The following is a 21,565-nucleotide window of genomic DNA, read 5'->3' on the forward strand; positions in this document are numbered from 1 at the left end:
ATGTAGCAGAGTGTAGGTAACACTGGTTACTCAACATTACTATTCAGAGAATGCAACAATAAATGCCATACAATACCAGAGTAAACACAACCAGTTCAGGATTTAAAGCTTTATTGCCAGGCAGTTACAGTTTTTTTTTAATATGAGCTGTATGGGACTATTATGTCATATTGTTTGGTTTATTCAGTTCAACCCATACAACAGTTTTTATGCTGCCAGATGACTTTCTACTACTTTAGATTTATTTGGTATGACTACTACAAGCAGGATTGTTACTCACCAGCCTCACGATGCAGCCTTTGCAGCCTACTTGCATGGGCTTCCTGATTCACAGCCCAATCAGCTGCAGCTGTAAAGGAAATAGAAACATATTTAGGCATACCTATCTATTACATACACACGCTGGACTTTAGTAAACAGTAATGGTATGACTACTTACACACTGCTGGGACATCACCCCTCTGGCTTGCTTCTTGGACCCACTCCTTCAAGACTTCCCTCTTTCTCCGCTTCAAGTCGGCATAATGGTGCCTGACCTGATCACCAGTCCGAAGGATAGCAGTGGCACTGGTGTAATCATGGGCAAGACGGTTCCAGGCTTCTGCTTTATATTGGGAGCTCTGGTACTGGCCCTGCAGCAGTCTCTCTTCATAGTTTTTTTACCAGGAGTCCTACCATGACCTTGGACTCCAGTATTCCCCAGAGCTGCACCCAGAAGGGCAATCCCTCTCCAACTCCAGCCATCCTCCATGCAGTGTGAAGCTGCAACCAGTTATGAGCTGTATTCCTGCCTGTGGGGTTTAAATACTGCTGATTTCCCACACTTTGCCGTAATTGGACGGTTTTGAATATGCTGAGCTAAGCTAAGCTACGGGCAAACCTGCTTAGCTAAGGTTGGCATTGCTTAAACGGATAGATTCAGCACTGCTTACCAATGGGCAAATCCACTTAGCTGGGCTACTCATTGCTTAGCAGTCATATTTACACAATGCTTACACCTGGTAAGCAGAGCTCTGCAATGCTTAGCATTGCTTATTTTTCATTTTAGAGACTATCTGCTGTATGGCATTGATTCATCATTCATTATATATTATACATTTGTTTACTGTCCCTGACATCCCCCAATGTGCTTTCATTACATTTATTCATGTGCGGCTATACTGTATGGGGCACTTGTGTTTATATGTTGATTTCACAACTTTATTAAACTGACACCTCACATCTGGACCTAATGCAGTACTCCAGTTAACAAATATATGTTATTTAGTAGGTAATACTAAAATTGTTCATGTATTGCTTTCACATGTAAAGTGCGAATTGGTTACAGAGGGGATCAATGCAGGAATGACTGTTCATAAAGCATCTGTTCTAACCACTACACTATTGCAATATTGCTTATGTTGGATGTGTCTGGCTATTTACCTTCTTGTGCTGTTTAAGCTGGACTAAGTGTAGCTACGCAACGGGCACACCTGCGCAGCTACGCTTAACCTTTATCTCATTTATAAAAAAAAAACAGTTTTGTTGTGTTATTTTATATATACCCTTCTGAATATCCCTGCTAATGATAACCTGTTATTTTATCAGCTTTCTGCTTTGTGGGACAATTGTCCCTTTTGGCTTTGTCACATTACTTACTCTGATGAGTTGGGAGGTGTGCCCTATGTGCTTATGCTGCCTGTGTGATCCTAATACCTTTTGGCTTGGTAGCATACCTCTTAACCTCTTAGAGCAAAATATCTGGATAAAGCCTACAATGATGGGGGGACAAATAGGGGCAGATTTTAAATATTGCTTTTACAAACTTAAAAAGTTGATAGAATAATAGGTCTTACATTAGCATGAATTTTCTGACGGATGTGTGGAGTCTTAAACTCAAATGTATTGTCATTATTTAATGACTTCAATCCTCAGCTATTTGCCAGACAGGTACACATTTTAGGGGAAACACCATAAATGTGAGGCAAACATCTGGGCATTCTGTGAAAATCTGTACAGCTGAGAGGTATGCTTGGTAGGGACGATTATTCCTTTTGCCTTTGACCACTTTTGTTTTCCTGATGGGTTTGGGGTGTTACAAGCATTCCCACTCATTTTTAATTGCCAAAAGACAATTCTGGAATGCAGGGGTGTGTGTATTGTGAGATCTCTGCTCTCACACACAACCCCGCACTCGTACATTGCTCCGTGTCCGTTTAACAGCAAAGGAAGCACCCCTTCATAAATATGCAAGGAGCACTGCCATGCTGTACGGGAATGGTCCCTGCCATGAAGGAATAACTTATTCCTGCATGGCTGCTTGCTGAATCCTGGGGACTGTTAACAGAGCAAATATCAAAATATTTAAAAAACCTTTAGCGTATAAACTACTTCATATAAATATGTACATTATTGAAGTCAAAGAGAAAGTCTTGCATGTCTATGGAAATACTTGCAGTCTATATTGTATTCAAATGTTGCAATGTGCTTAATTCAAATGCCATTCTCCCTTTCCATGTTCAAACATATTGGAAAAATCTATTTTACTTTCTATCAAGATGGAAATTTGTCATGGAAAATAGCAGAATAAAGGCAATCAAGTACAAATCACTAACAAGGCATCTGCCACTCAGTGGCCAGTTCAAAGCCATCAGTAATATAGCTGGCAGCTGGAATGTATCATAGTTAGCCAATCACACAGGCAGCATCTGCAGCACACCAGTATAAAGTATGCGAGCACCAATTAGTCTTGTTTTTCCCACAAGCTCTGCACCATTGGAGTACAGACTTGGGAATTGTAACTGACAAAATGATAGGGGCTGCTGCTGCTTTGATACATGTCTATGTGCTACAGACTGAGGTCAGTGATGAGGATGATGCTGATGACCAGCCCAGACTGAGAAGTAGAAGAGTGTTCAGACCCTGAGTAACCTTTCAGGGGCTACATGAGCTGGATATAGTAGAGCACTACAGAGTGGACAGGGACATACTTCAGCAGCTCACCAAGCTCTGCCAGCTTCACCTCAGACCCAGAGACAACAGAGGGGAACCTATCCCAGTCAAAACAAAGGTATGTGTAGCCTAAGAATACTAGCTACAGGTACTTTCCAAAGACCTACTGGGGACATCATGGGGGGGGGTCTCACAGGCATCTGCATTCTGGGTACTCCACCAGTTCCTGGATGCCATGCTACCACATGCCAGTGAGCACATTTATTTCCCCACCACCCCTGAGGAAAGGACCAGCAATATTTATCTCCTCCACCATATAGCAAACTATCCAGAGGTACTGGGTGCCATAGACTGCACTCATGTCCACATCAAAGCACCACCCGGTGAAGACGGTAGAATCTACATCAACCACAAGGGTTTTCACTTCATCAACTGCCAGGTCATGTACAATGCCCAGGGCATTAGCATCAATGTGTGTGCTGGCACCCCTGGCAGTTATCATGACTCCCACATCTGACACACCTCACAGCTGTGTCAGGCATTTGCCAGGGGGGACATCCCATACAGTCATCTTGTGGGGGATGCTGGCTATGCACTGGAACTGTGGATGATGACACCCATCAGAAATGTGCACACACACACACACACACACACACACACACACACACACACACACACACACACACGCACACACACAGACACATACACACACACACTGAAGAATGCCATAATGAGGTACACACACAACCTAGAAACATTGTAGAGAGTGAGTTTGGGCTACTCATGTCATGGTTCCACTACCTTGACATATCTGAAGGAGCCCTGCAGTACTCTCCATCCACATGTACACACATGTTCATAGTGTCTGCCATGCTAAACAATATGATCCTGGGGAAACAGCTGTGGCAGGAACATCACAGGGAAGGGGAACACAACCCCCCACCATTGCCAAGGTCCCCACAGGTACAGGGGGACTCAGAAGAAGAACCCCCATGAACCTCTTCCTGTAGGCAGACATAAGCATGCCCAGCATGCCCTGGGCTTGGCAAAGAGGCAATGCATAGCACATACACTGACACCCTAGCGACCCATGGACTGACTCCTCTCTCTGACTTGCACGTACAGTAAAAAGGATGCCACAAACATTACACTACCTATACCTTACCATATATAGGCTGTGTACTGTGTACATCCGACACAGTTAGCCCTCATGCACTGCCCTCACAACTGATGCAGGCACAAGGTAAGTCATTTGTCTTAACAACAACTTAATATTGTATTACATTTTGCTAGCATATCTATAGTATCTCTGCATGTATGCAAGGGAATGGGGTAGCCTACAGGGATAACAGCAGAAAATTGACAGCTATGTGGTAAGACAGGAAATGTCTGCCAAATGCTGTCTTACCCAGAATATCTAGTAGTTCCTAGGTGACAAAACTCACTCCAGTATATGTGGGGGACTAACAAACTGTGGGGTCATAGGTCACATGCATGGATGTTAATGTTGTCCCATACACACCTCTCAGCCTCTCACAGCAAGTCATCTGTACAAAGCCAGAAAGAAATGTGTGTCAAAGGCCGATAAATAGGGAGAATTATGAAATATAACACTTACAAACTTGTACACTGACATCATAGCAGGTCTTGCAGTTGCCTTAAGTCTCCTAAGGGTAAGAAGTCTAAAACTCAAATGTTTGTCATAACTGTTTAACCTTTGGTCTCTAGTGATATGCCAGTATTCTCCAAGACAAGCACAATACTATGCTAAAATGCCAAAATGTCAAGCAAACATCTGCACAGTCTGTGGAAATGTGCACAGTTGAAAGGTATGCCCCCCTCCCCCAATATACCCGTCTTCCCATAGAAATGCAGGAACATTTATGTGTGTAGGGTAATAGCAGCAGAGCACACATTCCCAAGTCTGTCCCAATCAACTTGCTAACTTGTAGCATGTTCACAATATGCAGGGGTCAATGAGCTCTGTATATGCATGCTTGTTACTGTCAGGAAGTAGGCAGCACTTAGTTGGCTGTTGTGGCTTACTGGTTTAAGTACAGTACTGTGGCTGACAATGTCCATGTTTCAAGACTGTCTGTGCAAACTATGTTACATGTCAGCTACAGCTACAGTAGGAGTAGTCCAGAAGTCAGTATGCGTTACTGCAGGAAATCTGGACCATACAAGGACAGGGGGCCACACATCTGGACAGTACACAGTTCGGAGAAACCTACACAGTTGCCTAGTAGGACAGCAAGTTCCTGAAAGTCAGTTTAGTGCCATCTTATAAATGGCTGCCTCCTTACTGTGTCAGTATTAACAGCAAGTCACTGGGCACCAGCCATACCCCTGGAATACCAGGGTGTCACTGCAGGACCACAAGTATGCCTCATATATATCTGTTCTCTTTGTCATAACATTGTATTTGCCTGCCAGACTACTTGAAAAACAATAAAGGTTGATGTGAAAACATCAATGCCAGACAGTGGAGAAGCAGATGTCATACCCATAAGAAAAATCAAGCTAATAACAAACTGTTCTCCCAACTGTCTACGTTTGGCAGAGCAATATTAACACCCAGTCCCATGTGTGGGCCTGTGTCTGACTGTTATATATGGGCCTGTCCAGATGTCAGTATGTGATGGTTTGACAAATATGGCTGACATGTAGCCTTATAATAACATTGCAACACAAACTGTCTGAGGACCACAGCAGATGTAGGGGTGTAATGATGGACAACTTGCTAAACAGGCTCTGTTTTTCTGACTTCTACATCTCAAAAAATTACTACAGCTATCTATGGGAAGGTATCAGTAGCTACACACCACTACCCCCCCCCCCCTCAGAGGATGCAGACAAATATGCTGAACAGTATGCCAGTGCAGTATAAAACTACTTGTAGAACTGCATGGATCATATATACCCAATACAACTAAAACCTACTCCTCAAAGAAAAACAAACCTATGTGGTGGACATCTTCTGTCAACAGGCTTTACAACAAAAAGAAGCAACTGTTGTCCAATGGTAAAAAGGCACAGATTCCCTATTGGAAAAACTCCCTTCTTAGGCTCAACAAGCAAAGGTCCCAAGAGTGTAGGACAACAAACATGCCATACAGTTCTGTACTGATTGCATGGAGCAGTTATTGCACATCAGAAGTACCTTAATGTTATGACAAATACTGTAAGCTAAGGTAATGTCACACAAAGAAGGTGTCATAACAAACCAGAGAAAGTCCTGTGTGTTGCACTTGCCTTGGGCATGGTATGAACCTCCCAACTGTCACATTGCTAAAGTTGTGTCCCATACTCCACATTTCATAATCACACACACATTGTGTGTTGCCTATGTGTGTGCAAAATGTAGACATGTGAAGGCTCTGTGACTACCTGGTGGCCCCAATAATCCACATGTATATAGGCATGAATACTAATTGGCACCACCCACATATGTAGGTAAAACATAAGGTTGTATGAAATGTTAAGTATTTTTCAGCCTCTCATTGAGCCACAAACTGCTGTTTACAGACTGCAATGGGGCATACAGTGGGTATTGAATGCTGTCAAGGTGAATGCAGACAATAGTGTCAGCATGCCATATGGCAAGGACATGTTCCCAGTATTTTCCACATCAGCACCAACCCTGTAAACTTACAGACTGTGGTGACAGACCTGGGTACCATACCCTGGATGGCAACATAGTTACATTCAGGCAACACGTATTGGCAGTCATCAGGAATTGCTTGTATGTGGTTCACTATATAGGTAAAGGAACCGCATCCAGCCAAAAGTTGGACATTACCTCTGAATAGTCCTCAGTCAGTACAATAATACATTAGCAGCACGGCTTGTCTGCTATGCACCTATGCAGACATCTGCAACATCTGTACAGGCTATGTTAACACATGCAAAGGTCAGCCATGGCCATCTACACCTGTTCAACAGACAGCCTGTAATCTGTACTGTCCCACTGGTTACTGGTCATGTTGTCCACAGGTGTCCGTGGCATGCCAACATGGCAATGTTGTGCTCAGTCCTTCAACAGCTTCCTCAAGTACAAGACTATGACTCTGTGTGCATTACCAGCATGAGAGGACTGACTTGCATATGAGATAGCAGACACACATGCTGGGGAGTCAGGTTTGGCTACCAGAGGCTGCCCTTTGTCAGGAATACACTCCCCAAACATGTCAAAAACAGTACCATGCATACCGTCATCAACTGCATCAAGGTTGAGTGGATGGGAAAGAAATATATCTGTCCCTAGGGTTCAAGCGGTGGCCAGCAATGTCAGGGGAAACAGGTGATGATAGGTGAATCTGTTGGGGTTAAAGTAATGGCTAGGCTTGTGAGGGATCTACTGCCAGTACTCTAGTAACCTCCCCTGTATGTCTGAACCTGTGGTACTACAGAACACTCAGGTGACATGTATGAAGGCTAGCTAGCTGTGTCATGGTGTATGTGTGCAAGGTCACACTGTCTGTCCATTGTCCCTCAAACACTGTTGCATGCATACCCACCTGGTAAATATCTACATATACAGCTGTACCTTGGCTATGAAAAGGTCATTGTGTTTCCACTCTTCCATACTCATCTTTGGTAAGGTCAGCAACCCCACAGCCTGCAGTCACACAAACACATGGAATGCAAACAGAATACAGTATGTGAGACAACAGTCAGCAATACTAACAGCAATAATGCCTCATGGCAAAAAAGATACATACACTTCGATGTCTACACATGACAATTGCCAGCAGACATCACCTTACACAGCATTACATTACTTACACAGTACTATATTCACCCTGTGCATCAGACCCAAATTAACATGTCCCTGCATCCATGGTATGGATAACAGGGATGTGGCACAGGTATTATCACATGCCCAGGCTGTGGTGTGGGTTTGCCAGAGGCTTGGGTTGGGCAATACAGTTGACGTCATATGTGTGTGTATCTGGAGGGTTGGTGTTCAACTGGGCCATGTAGAGGAGTTGTGTGTGTCTGGTGGTGACCTGCCTGTGATAGTGATGTGTGAGTGTGTGCATGTACACAGTCACACCATGTAGTTGCTCTACACAGGGGTATGTTGGACAGCCATGGACCATACATGGCAGGATGTACAGTTCACTGTCTTTGGCCATGGAGAGGGGAACTGGCACTGCCAGGAGTCTCACTAGCACCCCCAGGCCCAAGGCCAGATGCGGTACTACTCCCTGATGGTGAATGCTGTCTACATGTCCCTGATTGGACCGGCCAGGATGACGTGCCCATGGGCTGTTCCATTGTGGTATGGACAGCAACCTCCCTTTGGTAGTGCTGGTGGTACTGCCACTACAGGAGTGTGACTGTTCATAGCCACGTGGGCTTTCAGCTGATCTTGTTTCTGACCTACATCCATGTGTCTGATGCCCTACTTCCACTACATGCTCAAGCACAGACATTGCATGGTTGAGCACTGACAAAGTCTCATCCCACCGTCTATCCAGGACAACAGCAAAATAACATATGCTATCACCAAGGCTGTGGAGGTCGTCACACGTGGCAGGAAGTGTTGCATTCATGGCCCTGAGCATCTATTTGGTGTAGCATTCAGAAAGTACCTGTGCCTCCATGATGGACAGAAACATGTATCTGGTGACACTGTTGTGACACCTGTGACAGGGGCTTGATGGGCAGCAGTCCTCCTTTGAGCACCCCTGTCAATACACCTGTGTGGGACCTCGCCAGATATCTGGCTATGGCTAGTCTGTACACTCACACTTGTCATAGTCACCACACTAGCCTGTTCCATACCATCACCCTCTGACTGTTAATTTTCTGTGGCTGCTGGGGACTGGATATGTGTGGGCATACTGACTGTGTGCAGGGACATTGGTGGTGAATGTGGGATATCAACCAATGGCACAGATTCAGCCCCCAACAACCCCACCTATGCCTCAATATGACTACCATCATCATCAGTGTCTGTTAAGACACTGACATCAGGTTGTGAGGGGGAGAGACCCCTATCCCCATGTTCAACTGTAAAGGGAAGACAACATATGTAAATTAATGTACAAAAAGTAAGGTAGAACCAAACCACAGAGTTCATAGAAACTTCCAGCTTTAATGGTAAGCACTTTCACAGTACAACAGACTGCTTCATCAGACAATCAATGTAACCAATCCCCTCATTTTTAAAAAAACAATGGATCAATAATAAAATAGAGCTTAATTGGTACGGATATGTAACCATTTCATTCCATGTATCTTTCCCATAAATACATTTTTTTAAAAACAGCCATATAGACCAATAACATTCAAATACACACATATATATTTCATCATTTCATTCCATGTGCATAGACACTTTTTACTTAAAAACCTAAAAACATTAAAGTTAGAATATTGCATATAGTCCTATCTACGTACCCCTTTGGCCTGGAGTACAGGTTTCAATGATAGCTTGTAATTCAATCCCTTCCTCCAATTGGCTCTCATTCTTATAATCCAATCCATCTCTGTCTGTTCAGTGTAATTCCTAATGTCTCCCCCTCTTGGATTTTCCTTAATAAGTTGTACTACCATAAACTTAAAAGTATGGTTCATATTTGTGAGTTGAACATGTGTGGCTAGGGCAGTCACTTCTTTGTTTTTTAGAAATATCCTAAATGTATTCCCTAATTCTTTCCTTTAAAGTACGATTCATTTTCCCTATATAAAAGGAACTTCATATTTCACAACGGCAAGATATACTAAGTTATTAATATAGCAGCATGCTCCCAACTTAAATTCCCATCTTTTACCTGTGTCCGGGTGTAAGAAAACTGAGGTACAGTCCAGGTATTTACAGTACCTACAATTCCCACATGGGAATGTACCCGTTCTGTTAATCATCTGGGGCTCAGTTGTCATATTCTTAGGACCACATAGCAGTGTTTTTAATGATTTCTTGTTTTTATAAGTATATTGTGGATGTTCACCTATAATATTCCTGACACTATGATCTACACAGAGAACCTCCCAATGTTTACTATAAATCTCTTGCAGACATCTTATGTTACTTGAATATGTAATAGACATATGCATCTTGCTGTTTGTTCATCTATTATATGCTACTGGGGGTACTCTCTCCGAGAAGTCGTCACAAGTGTTTGGCAGTGGTGGGATCTGCTTCACATACTAATTGGCTTGTAGTGGTGTGGGTAGAGAGAATTCCTGTAACTTATGTACAGTGATCTCTGAATGTGTTTTGTACTCTAAAACAGCCATGCAGTGTATAGCAAGAGTTCAGATCACAATTGTTTATTTCTTTTGTTAGCTTAGTGTTAGTCAGGGGGAGCAGGCAGCATGTCAGCAGAACAGTATGGAAAGCTGACAAGGAGCCAGCTGGCGGAGATGTGACAGACTCGGGGGCTGGTGCATGGAAACCTGACTAAGGCAGACCTGATTGCAGCCTTGGTTACAGCTGCATCAGAAAACAGCAGCCTGGAGGACAATCAGACTGACAGTGGAGATACAATTTCCTCTGGAATGGACAGCTCAAATTTATTGCAGTGGACTTAAAAATCCAGCTGGAGCTAAAGAGACTTGAGGTGGAGGGCAGGTATATGGAACTAGAAGCAGCCAAGTTAATTCATGATCAGTCTCTAATTCAGTGTAACCCCTTCCCTTAAAATTAAGTACTAAACATGTTAAGCTCTTCCATAAATTTTTCATCATTGGCTTCCAGTCTAGATGTCCTAAGTACTTGCCCTTTAGCTATATTTTAAAAAAACATAGCTGGGATGCATACTATGTCTATGTAACTATATTGCTCTATGGCATTCTTTCCTATAAATCTGGGTTTCAAAAATCCCCTTTCTCATCTCTCAAAATTTTCACATATAAAAATGCAAACTCTTTCAATGAATGAGTCATGGTGAACTTCACACAAAGCCATTATACAGACCACATAATTTCTGAATGATGAAATGCACGACATACTATCACACCACAACAGACACACTCTGGGCAGGCCTCAACAACATGCAGTGCAGCTATGTCCATTTAATGTTGCTACAACTATACACCTCTGAGATACATGAGGAGTGGTAGTATGTGATGGACCTTCACCTAATACACAGTGCACCTGTGTACTCAATATTAATGTACCCCTGTGTACCACAGTGGCAACAGCTACACAAACGTACATGCCAATGTTACAGCTCCTGTGAATAGCCTCTTGTGATGACCACTGTGATGCACTGCAGTTAACCCCACCACAAGTAAACATGCACATATTGCAATATGGCTAAGCGTAACAGTTGTGTGCATGGAAAACTGACTGCCTTAAACATGCTTAGGGTATTGGTGAGTCACAAAAAGACAGTTCCACACTCATCAGCTTCAGGCAGCTGTTCCCCAGCCAGACCAGAGAGACCTATGTAGTTGTGAAGGAGTGGTATTGTCAACACACTGACATGTGACATTGGTACAGATTAATATCTGCATTTTCGAACATGTACAGTACAACCTGTGGTACTATCCAATTTGTTGTCATCAACAATAGCTGTGTACTAGTGTGCATTGCAAAACCCCACTCACAAATTCAGTTTGACCTGACATATGCTTACAGATATGCCAAGAATGCCACTATGAATGATACAATATTGAAGTGATGTGCACTGGGGCCTTACCTGGATGCTCCTCACCTGTTGATTGTATGCCACCCACCTCCACGACATGTGTTTGTATTGTTTCCTGGGATGCGGTGGCCGCTGCAAGGTTGTGGAGGAACTCCTCTGTCACTGTCAGTGGGGGTTGCTTAGCAGGTCCCTCACCTGTGCCTGACATCTAACTTATCAGCACTCTGCTTATGCTCACATGTAAGGGTATAGCACTGTGATATCTTGTAGGAATAGTTAAAGCTAGTAAAGATTAATAAGGTATTTTTCTTTGAAACCAGACCTGTCCTGTCCTACTGTATTATTTTAAGTTTCTGTGTGATCTCTGAACTCTTAGATATCTCTGTGGTGTAGTAGTTTTGTCTTGTGTTTTAATTATTTATTATTAAATATTTTTAAAACCTTCTACCTGTGGCTGCTTTGTGTAGAGATGAAGTATGCTTTAGAGTGCATTATATATTTATAGAGTTTACTGTTTAAACCCTTCCAATAAGCCTTAGACTTTATAGTCACATTACCATTGGATATTAACATTGCACAGTAATAATTGGACACCCTTTTAAGGGCCTTTTAGTAGCTGATATTATTAACTGGGTGGTGGTAGTAATTACTACTGTATAGTCTGGGTAAACGGGCACAGCTGGAGAATCTGTGTCAGCCTTTCCCAGGAGTGTTTGTGAAGTTGTATAAATACTTATCTCAAAGTGTGTGTGTATTGTGTCAGCTACTTGGGCAGGGACATGAAGCGCTGGTTGGACAGAGAGGGTACTGGAGGTTCTAGTTTGCCCAGTTAGGCTGAGACCTGGACCCTATAGCTGTGCCAGTGGGGAGTCTTATTGGGGACCTGGTGAGCAAGGGAGCAGCCAGCCCCAGACTGACTGTGATCTCTGTACGCACTTAAGGGAAATTGTACTTTACTGTGTGTATTAGTTATCCTTTCCTCCTCTAGGAGATGACCTCCCTGGTGTTAGTGGTGAGGATTGAGGCTCCTTGATTGCTGGGCCAGGCACGGTCGGCACAAGTGTTTGGCAGTGGTGGGATCTACTTCACATACTAATTGGCTTGTAGTGGTGTGGGTAGAGAGAATTCCTGTAACTTATGTACAGTGATCTCTGAATGTGTTTTGTACTCTAAAACAGCCATGCAGTGTATACCAAGAGTTCAGATCACAATTGTTTATTTCTTTTGTTAGCTTAGTGTTAGTCAGGGTGAGCAGGCAGCATGTCAGCAGAAGAGTATGGAAAGCTGACAAGGAGCCAGCTGGCGGAGATGTGCCAGACTCGGGGGCTGGTGCATGGAAACCTGACTAAGGCAGACCTGATTGCAGCCTTGGTTACAGCTGCATCAGAAAACAGCAGCCTGGAGGACAATCAGACTGACAGTGGAGATACAATTTCCTCTGGAATGGACAGCTCAAATTTACTGCAGTGGACTTAAAAATCCAGCTGGAGCTAAAGAGACGCGAGGTGGAGGGCAGGTATATGGAACTAGAAGCAGCCAAGAGAATAAGGAGCCTAGAAGCTGAAGAACAGGAACAGCAGACAAAACATGAGAGGGAAATGTTGACTCTTCACCAGAGTCATGGAGGTAATGGGGAAGGGAGTAACTGGACCACCGAAGCACAAAAGGTCAGTAAATTTCTTCCACAGTTTAAAGAGGGGGATAACTTTGATAGCTTCATTCATATGTTTGAGTGGGTATGTAAACTGTATGAAGTTGACCAAAGGCTCTGGTTACGGTTCCTGACCCCCTTACTCCATGGTAAAGCTGTAACTTCTTTAGCAAAAATGCATGACACTGACTGTTTTGATTATACTGCTGTAAAAATACATTTGTTAGAATGTTTTAAGCTAACACCTGAAATGTATAGGAAAAAGTTTTGTGAACATAGACGCAAGGCAGATGAAAATGTATGTGAATATGTTGTTGAACTGAGCACTTATTTTCATAGCTGGGTGAGTGGATGTCAGGTCACCACTTTTGAACAGCTGGCAGACCTTTTGGTAAGGGAACAAGCCCTTAGCACTTTGCCTGAGGACATGAGGATCTGGTTAGCTGATAAACAGTGTGCTACTTCAGAGGAGTTGGGGAAGAAGGGAGACCTATACCTAGCAAGTAGGGCAGCCCTGCACAGGAAAGGGACCCCCAGTACTGCTCATGGGACTAAAGGAACCCATGGTGGGAAGCACAGACTGCCCCAACAGAATCCACCAGTAGCAGGGGAAGTCACTAGTCCAGGTGTATGTCAAGGAGCTAGGGTTAAATGTTTTGAATGCAACCAGTGGGGCCATGTGGCATACAGGTGTCCATGGAGGCAAGGTGGGGAACCAAAGGTGAGAGAGCCAGTAAGTGAGAAAGACAAAATGCCAACAGTGTGTTTTCTGGAGACAACAGGGGTATGGAACTACCATCCTGCAGATGTCCTGAGAGGGAAGGATTTGGATGAGGCAGTACTATGTACTTATGCAGTTACATGCAGTGAGGCTAGGAGACAAGCATGTGAGTCTGGTAGCCTGGGAGAGACACAGACAGACTGCATACTTGCAGCCAGGACTGCTGAGGTGGTTACTTCAGGGAGTGAGCTACACTGTAGCAGTGAGACTGAATGTGAGCCACATCTGCTTGTGGATACTGATGTTCCCTTGGACAGGGTAACTGCAAAGGTAGAGGTGAGTAGTAGTACCCAGGCTGACAGTGAGGCACCGCTGTCAGATGTTGCTAGACTTCCAGTGGACGGGGAGCTGGGAAGGGTTACAAGGAGAGACTTGAGACAGGCTCAGCTCTCAGACCCTACATTGCAAGGCCTGAGGCAGGTAGCTAGGGAGGCACCTGATTCTCAAGAGAAGGGAGAATCTGTATACTCAAACAAAGGGTTACTGTACAGAGAGTGGACCCCTGAGGGAGGGATAGAAGGAGAGAAAGTACAGCAGTTGGTAGTGCCTAGAGCTTACCATCTGGTGCTTCTAGCCATAGCCCATGATATTCCCTTTGCAGGTCATATGGGCATAAAATGCATAAAGAGGTATATTATGAAAAATTTCTATTGGCCTGGAATTTCCAGAGATGTAACAGGGTACTGCAGGACCTTTGAGCAGTGCCAAAAGGTAGGCAAGGCTGGAGACAAAGTGAGAGCTCCTTTGATGCCTTTGCCTGTGATTGAGGATCCATTTCAGAGGGTAGCTATGGATATTGTGGGTCCTCTGAGTACCCCAAGTTCCACAGGGGAAAAGTATATCCTAGTGATTGTAGATTATGCTACACAATACCCTGAGGCAGTGGCTTTGTCCTCCATTGAGGCCGAGAAGGTGGCAAATGCTTTGCTAGAGATTTTCAGCAGAGTAGGTTTCCCAAAGGAAATACTGTCTGACAGAGGTGCCAATTTTATGTCAGACCTGCTGGCTTGTCTGTGGAAGTCCTGTGGGGTGAATCACATGAAGACCACCCCCCACCACCCCCAGACTAATGGTCTTGTTGAGAGGTTAAACTCTACAATCAAGTCCATGCTATGGGCATTTGCAGATCAGTTTAAGAGGGAGTGGGACAAATATTTGCCTCATCTGTTGTTTGCTTACAGACAGGTTCCCCAGGAATCCACAGGTTTTTCACTCTTTGAGTTGCTGTATGGGCATAGGGTGAGGGGACCTCTAGATTTAATTCGAGATGAGTGGGAAGGTGAGTGTGAGTCTAACAAGGAGTCTGTTGTGGCATATGTCCTGAACCTCAGGACAAGGCTCAGGGAACTCATGGGCCTGGCCCAGGAGAACCTGGCAAAAGCCCAACAACAGAAAAAGGTGTGGTATGACAGAAATGCTCGAACTAGAAGGTATGCTGTAGGGCAGCAGGTGATGGTTCTCATTCCTGTCAGACACAACAAGTTGAAGACAGCTTGGGAGGGGCCCTACAAGGTGGTAAGAAAGATAAGTGAGGTTAACTACATGGTGGAAGTGCTAGGCAGATGGCATGGGCACAAAGTGCACCATGTTAACATGATGAAACCTTTCCATGATAGGGAGGCCCTTGTGCTGAGCATTTGCAGTGGATTGCAGGAGGAGTCTGAGAGAGATCTTGGGAGTGATCTCCTCAGTGAGGTTCGGGCTAACACCTCGATGGAAGGGGTAGCAATGTCCCAGCAGCTATCTCCTACCCAGGTTCGAGAAATCTGAGCAGTGTTGCAGGAATTTGGGGATGTGTTCACTGGGAAACCAGGGAGCACCCACCTGGTGCAGTACCAGGTGGATACAGGACCCCAAAGGCCTATTAGGCAGGCCCCTTATTGGGTGCCTGAGAGAGTCAAACAGACTCTGAGGGAAGAGGTACAGGAGATGTTGGAACTAGGGGTGATTCAAGACTCCAACAGTCCCTGGACCTCACCAGTGGTGTTGGTGTCAAAGAAGGATGGCAGCACCAGGTTCTGTGTGGATTACAGGAAATTAAGTAGTCACACAGAGTCAGACGCTTACCCCATGCCTCGGACAGATGAGGCCCTAGAGCAGCTGGGTGGTGCTAAGCATCTTACAACCACTGATCTTCCCAAGGGTTACTGGCAGGTGCCCTTGACTCCCAGTGCTAGAGAGAAGTCAGCCTTTGTGACTCCTTTTGGATAGTATGAGTTCACAAAGATGCCCTTTGGGATGAAGAATGCCCCGGCAACTTTCCAGAGGCTGGTAGATCATGTCTTAGTAGGAGCAGGAGGGTCTGCCCTTGCTTACATGGATGATATTGCTATCTACAGCAATTCCTGGCAAGAGAACCTTCAGCATGTCAGGGAGGTACTGGGCAGACTACAGAGGGCAGGGTTGACCATTAAGCTGAGCAAATGTCAGGTGGGTATGGCAGATGTCTCCTACCTAGGACATAGAGTGGGGAGAGGTAAGATAAGGCCAGAATCTGCCAACATGGAAGCTATTCAGGCATGGCCTGCACCTGTTACCAAAAAGCAGGTGAGGGCATTCTTAGGGACAGCAGGGTACTACAGAAAGTTTATTCCCAATTATAGTATCATAGCTGCTCCCCTCACAGACCTGACAAGGAAGAGCAGGCCAGATAAGGTAATGTGGACCCCAGCACGTGAGCAGGCATTTCAATAGTTTAAGGAAGCTTTGGGAGGACCCCCTGTGTTAGCCAGTCCAGACTACAGCAAAGACTTTGTTGTGCAGGTGGATGCTTCAAACGATGGGGTGGGTGCTGTACTTAGCCAGATTTTTTCAGAGGGAGAAGAGCACCCAGTGGTTTATCTCAGTCATAAGCTCCAACCAAGGGAGGAATGCTATGCAGCAGTAGAAAAGGAATGTCTAGCCATAGTGTGGGCACTAAAAAAACTTCAGCCTTATTTATATGGAAGAAAATTCACTGTGATGACAGATCACAACCCTCTAACATGGTTAAACAGAGCCAGTCAGCAAAATGTCAAGTTGCTAAGATGGAGTCTGGGGTTGCAAGCATATGATATGTCAGTGCAGCACTGCAGTGGGAATAGCAATGTCAATGCAGATGGGCTCTCAAGACAGGGAGTGGGGTGAGGTACACCCAGATAGACCTGACACTCTCAAGCAATGTTTCTCAAGTGGCACTTGAAAAACTTGCTTGAGTTCCCGGGGGGGGGGGGGAAGAGATGTGACGACTGGGGAGAAATGGGTGAAGGCTGCCAGCCTAGTCAAATAGAATTTAATATATAATTTTATCAACTGTATAAATAAATGTAAAATACAGACTTGTGGTTTTAAATGTAAGAAAACACTGTGAAATGTGGAACTGCAAAATATGTGACAACATTGCACTCTACTGGCCCAGTGAAGCATGCTGTATCCTTTCATGTTAGAATTCAGCCCGAGGGCGGTTGGATAAAGATTTCATGTCCATTGTTTTAAGGCTACAGTTTATGACTAGAATTTAGATATGGAAGGTGCTTTATTGATTTAGTTTCTGTTAGTATATACATGTGAAATGCCTTCTATTGTAAGTTTCTGTGCAGGTGTTAGATTGCTAAATAATGCAGTTTGTGGCCTGAAAACTCAGACCAGGTGTTAAGATGATGCAATATGAATACTGGGAAAACCTAAGTGTCAAAAATGGTGTAATTTTGGGAGGGCCTTAGAGACATGTTTGTTAGTAATGTTTAAATACTATTTCTCACAAGAGACAAGAAGCATTTTGATCTGGGCATCTAACTTATCAGCACTCTGCTTATGCTCACATGTAAGTTTTTAGCACTGTGATATCTTGCAGAAATTATTAAAGCTAGTAATGATTAATTAGGTATTTTTCTTTGAAACCAGACCTGTCCTACTGTATTATTTTAAGTTTCTGTGTGATCAGTGAGCTCTTAGATATCTCTGTGGTGTAGTAGTTTTGTCTTGTGTTTTAATTATTTATTATTAAATATTTTTAAAACCTTCTACCTGTGGCTGCTTTGTGTAGAGATGAAGTATGCTTTAGAGTACATTATATATTTATAGAGTTTACTGCGAAGCCCTGCCAATAAGCCTTAGACTGTATAGTCACATTAACATTAGATATTAATATTGCACAGTAATAATTGGACACCCTTTTAAGGGCCTTTTAGTAGCTGATATTATTAACTGGGTGGTGGCAGTAATTACTACCGTATAGTCTGGGTAAAGGGGCACAGCTGGAGAATCTGTGTCAGCCTTTCCCAGGAGTATCTGTGAAGTTGTATAAATACTTATCTCAAAGTGTGTGTGTGTTGCTTCAGCTACTTGGGCAGGGACACGAAGCACTGGTTGGACAGAGAGGGTAATGGAAGTTCTAGCTTGCCCAGTTAGGCTGAGACCTGGACCCGATAGCTGTGCCAGTGGGGAGTCTTATTGGGGACCTGGTGAACAAGAGAGCAGCCAGCCCCAGACTGACTGTGATCTCTGTGTGCACCTAAGGGAAATTGTACTTTACTCTGTGTATTAGTTATCTTTTCCTCCTCTAGGAGATGACCTCCCTGGTGTTAGTGGTGGGGATTGATGCTCCTTGATTGCTGGGCCAAGGCACGGTCATCACAGAAGCAAACAGTTTCACAGGACATTGCAGGGCTCAATTATTCCTATGTACTATTGACATCCCTGTAGTTATCATGCCACAGACTATTGTGCATGCTATGACTGTGGATGTCTACATATTGAAAGGTGCTAGAAATGTTACAGATAGAATTAGTGAGCCATTAATCTTGCATGTCTATTTGTAAGACATATCTGCATGCATACACTGTGTAACGGAGGATTTGCATGGGCATGTATGTACCAATGGGTATGATGTTGACACAGAGCTGTCTGCCATGGTTTCATAACCCCAATCTGCACTGGCTTGCCAGTATGTAGGCAGACAGGGTAGGCATTATGACAACTGTTTCATAAATAAGGGGCACAACTCTGGATATTCAGCAACAGTCTATGCAGTTGTCGGTTCTGCCTGAAATTGTAGGCCTCCCACACATCCAGCAGCATTTATTTATCTGTGTACATGGTTCTATATCTGTGTCACAGGGCTAAGTACAGTGATTTGGGCCACTATATATTGGAGTACTGTGTGACTGGCAAGTAGGATATGTTTGTGAAAACTGTTATACTCCAGAGGTCAGTTGGTGTACTGATATGTTCCTCTGATTGTAGTTTAGTGGGTTCTGTGTTCAAACATTGGTGGCAGTGATGTATTTTTTTCCCTACAGTCACATCCCTGTATTGCCTAATATCTTTATAAAAGCATCAGTGACTGCCTATAGCTGTTTGGTGTACTGTTATGTGTCCTAGCATGCACAATAGTCTATGGCATGATAACTACAGTGAGTGTATTGCCAAAGGTCCTAGGTTCAATAATCTGCATGTGTTTATTTTTTGTCCTGTTACATGACTGTAATGCATGATATCTTTACAAAAGCATTGCTAAATCTCCACAGCTGGTTTGACTTAGTAGTGCATTGCTCTGACTGTAGTGTGTAAGGTTGTGGGTTGGAGAATTGGGTGTGATTACTTTTTTTCCCTAATGTTAAATGATCGTAATGCATGATATATTTACAAAAGCATTCTAAAGTTGTACAGCTCAGATGGTGTAGTGGTGCATTGCTGTGACTGCAGTGCACAGGGTCCTGTGCCCAAAACTTGATCATAATGACTTTATTCCCCTAATATTAAATGACCATAATGCATGATATATTTACAAAAGCATGAGTACGTCTCGCAGCTCATATGGTAGAGTGATGAATTGTTGTGACTGCAGTATACTGGTTCTTGGGTTCAAGAGTTGGCAGTGATTTTTTTCCCTAATGTTAAATGACCATAATGCATGATATATTTACAAAAGCATGGGTAAATCTCATGGCTTATATGGTGTAGTGGTACATTACTGTGATTATAATGTGCAGAGTCCTGGGTTTGAGACCTGGCAAGGCAGGTTAATTTGTTGCTGGGCAGAATAGAGGCTGAATGAGCTAGAGTAATGAAAGCAGTGTTAAGCAGGTTTGTGCGGGTTTGCATGATGCTACATGGTGCCAAGAGATGCTAAGCTTTGCTTAGTGGTGCTTACTCCCACTTAAGCCTGCACTAATTCCAAAAAAAGAAAAGAAAAAAGGGTGATAGGAAAGTGGTGAAATGGGGGAAAGCAAGTGGAAAAGCATTATGAAAGGCAGCTAAGAATGTGTAGGATGGATGTATGAAAAGACCATAGCTCTCCATTTCTTGGGCTGCAACAGCTGGGAATGAAGTGGACAATTTGAAATTTGGAGCCTCACACTCCACAGGGAGGGGTGTGGGCAACAGAAGTTTATTGATTAATTGGTGGGATGATTGATTCATGGCAGTGTACATGGGGTGAAATGGAGAGCTACGTATGGGACATGATTTGTTTTGGGGGTGCAAATGCCTCTCTTTTTTATTTAAGGTGACAGTGGAATGTTGAGGAAAGGTTGTAAGTATGTTTGGGGAGTTAAGTTGGGTAGTAGAGGTTACTTTTGCAGACAGACAAAATAGCAGACAGGGGTGGTGTATGACACAAGAGGGGGGTAAAAACCTTGGAAGGGGAGGGTGGCTGGGAGTCAGAGGTCCATGTGCCCCCAGACATTAACAGTGGGACTGAGGACCCCACCCATGGGCAGTCACCACTGCCCCTTCATGGCCTCAAAGGTGGCTGTGCTGGGGGCTAGACAGGAGGGGCAGTCTGCCCCTCAAAGTGCACCAGTTGGCCCTCGATCTGGCTCAGGCATTCATCCAGCTGTGTCTGGATGACCCTGTGCACCATGCCCAGAGCTGTTGGTGGGTGACTGTGTCCTCTCTGTGCCTATGACCAAAGGGGGGATGGGCCCCATCCCCTGAGGCAGTTCCACCCAAGGATTGTGCAGGACCAGTGGAAGAGGCAGTTCCAGGTTGGTTCCCAGATGTGCTGGGGCCAGTGCAATGGCCAGATGAGGTTGTACAGGCGGATCTGCTGGGATCTGCCTTCCCAAATGTGATATGATGCAGTTTTTTTTTCAAAATGTATTTGTTAGTCCTGAACAACACATTTCAAAATTAGTTATAAAAGCATGCATGGGTATTCCAATTAACCCGGAACAACAGAACTGAAACAATTGCATAGCAAACAGAACAAATGCATAAATGGAATAACAGTCAATATTGTAACAGCATGCCAGTTACATTTATGGCAACAGGCCACCAACAATGGGATTTGACTAGGTATGTTAGTATGCAACCAATTTAATATATGTACAATAATAGAACAGAAGTCCCAACATTAGGCTTTTGAAAAAACATACCCATAGTATATGAATTATAATAGTTATTGATGCAGATAAGGGGTGGAGGGAGAAAAAAAAGGCCATTACAAACTGTTTAGGCATTATATTTTTCAAAGCAGTACTGCTCAATTCTCTACACATCTGTCCTCACTTTACACCTACCTGTGGCCTAGAGCTTCTGTAGCACATACATACCTGTTAAAATGTCAACCTGGAATGGTATGGGGAAATCTGGGACAACTGTGGGTACAAGACT

Source organism: Protopterus annectens, chromosome 7.part0, assembly GCF_019279795.1.
Source record: "Protopterus annectens isolate FY-2018-M chromosome 7.part0, PAN1.0, whole genome shotgun sequence".
Lineage (NCBI taxonomy): Eukaryota > Metazoa > Chordata > Ceratodontiformes > Protopteridae > Protopterus > Protopterus annectens.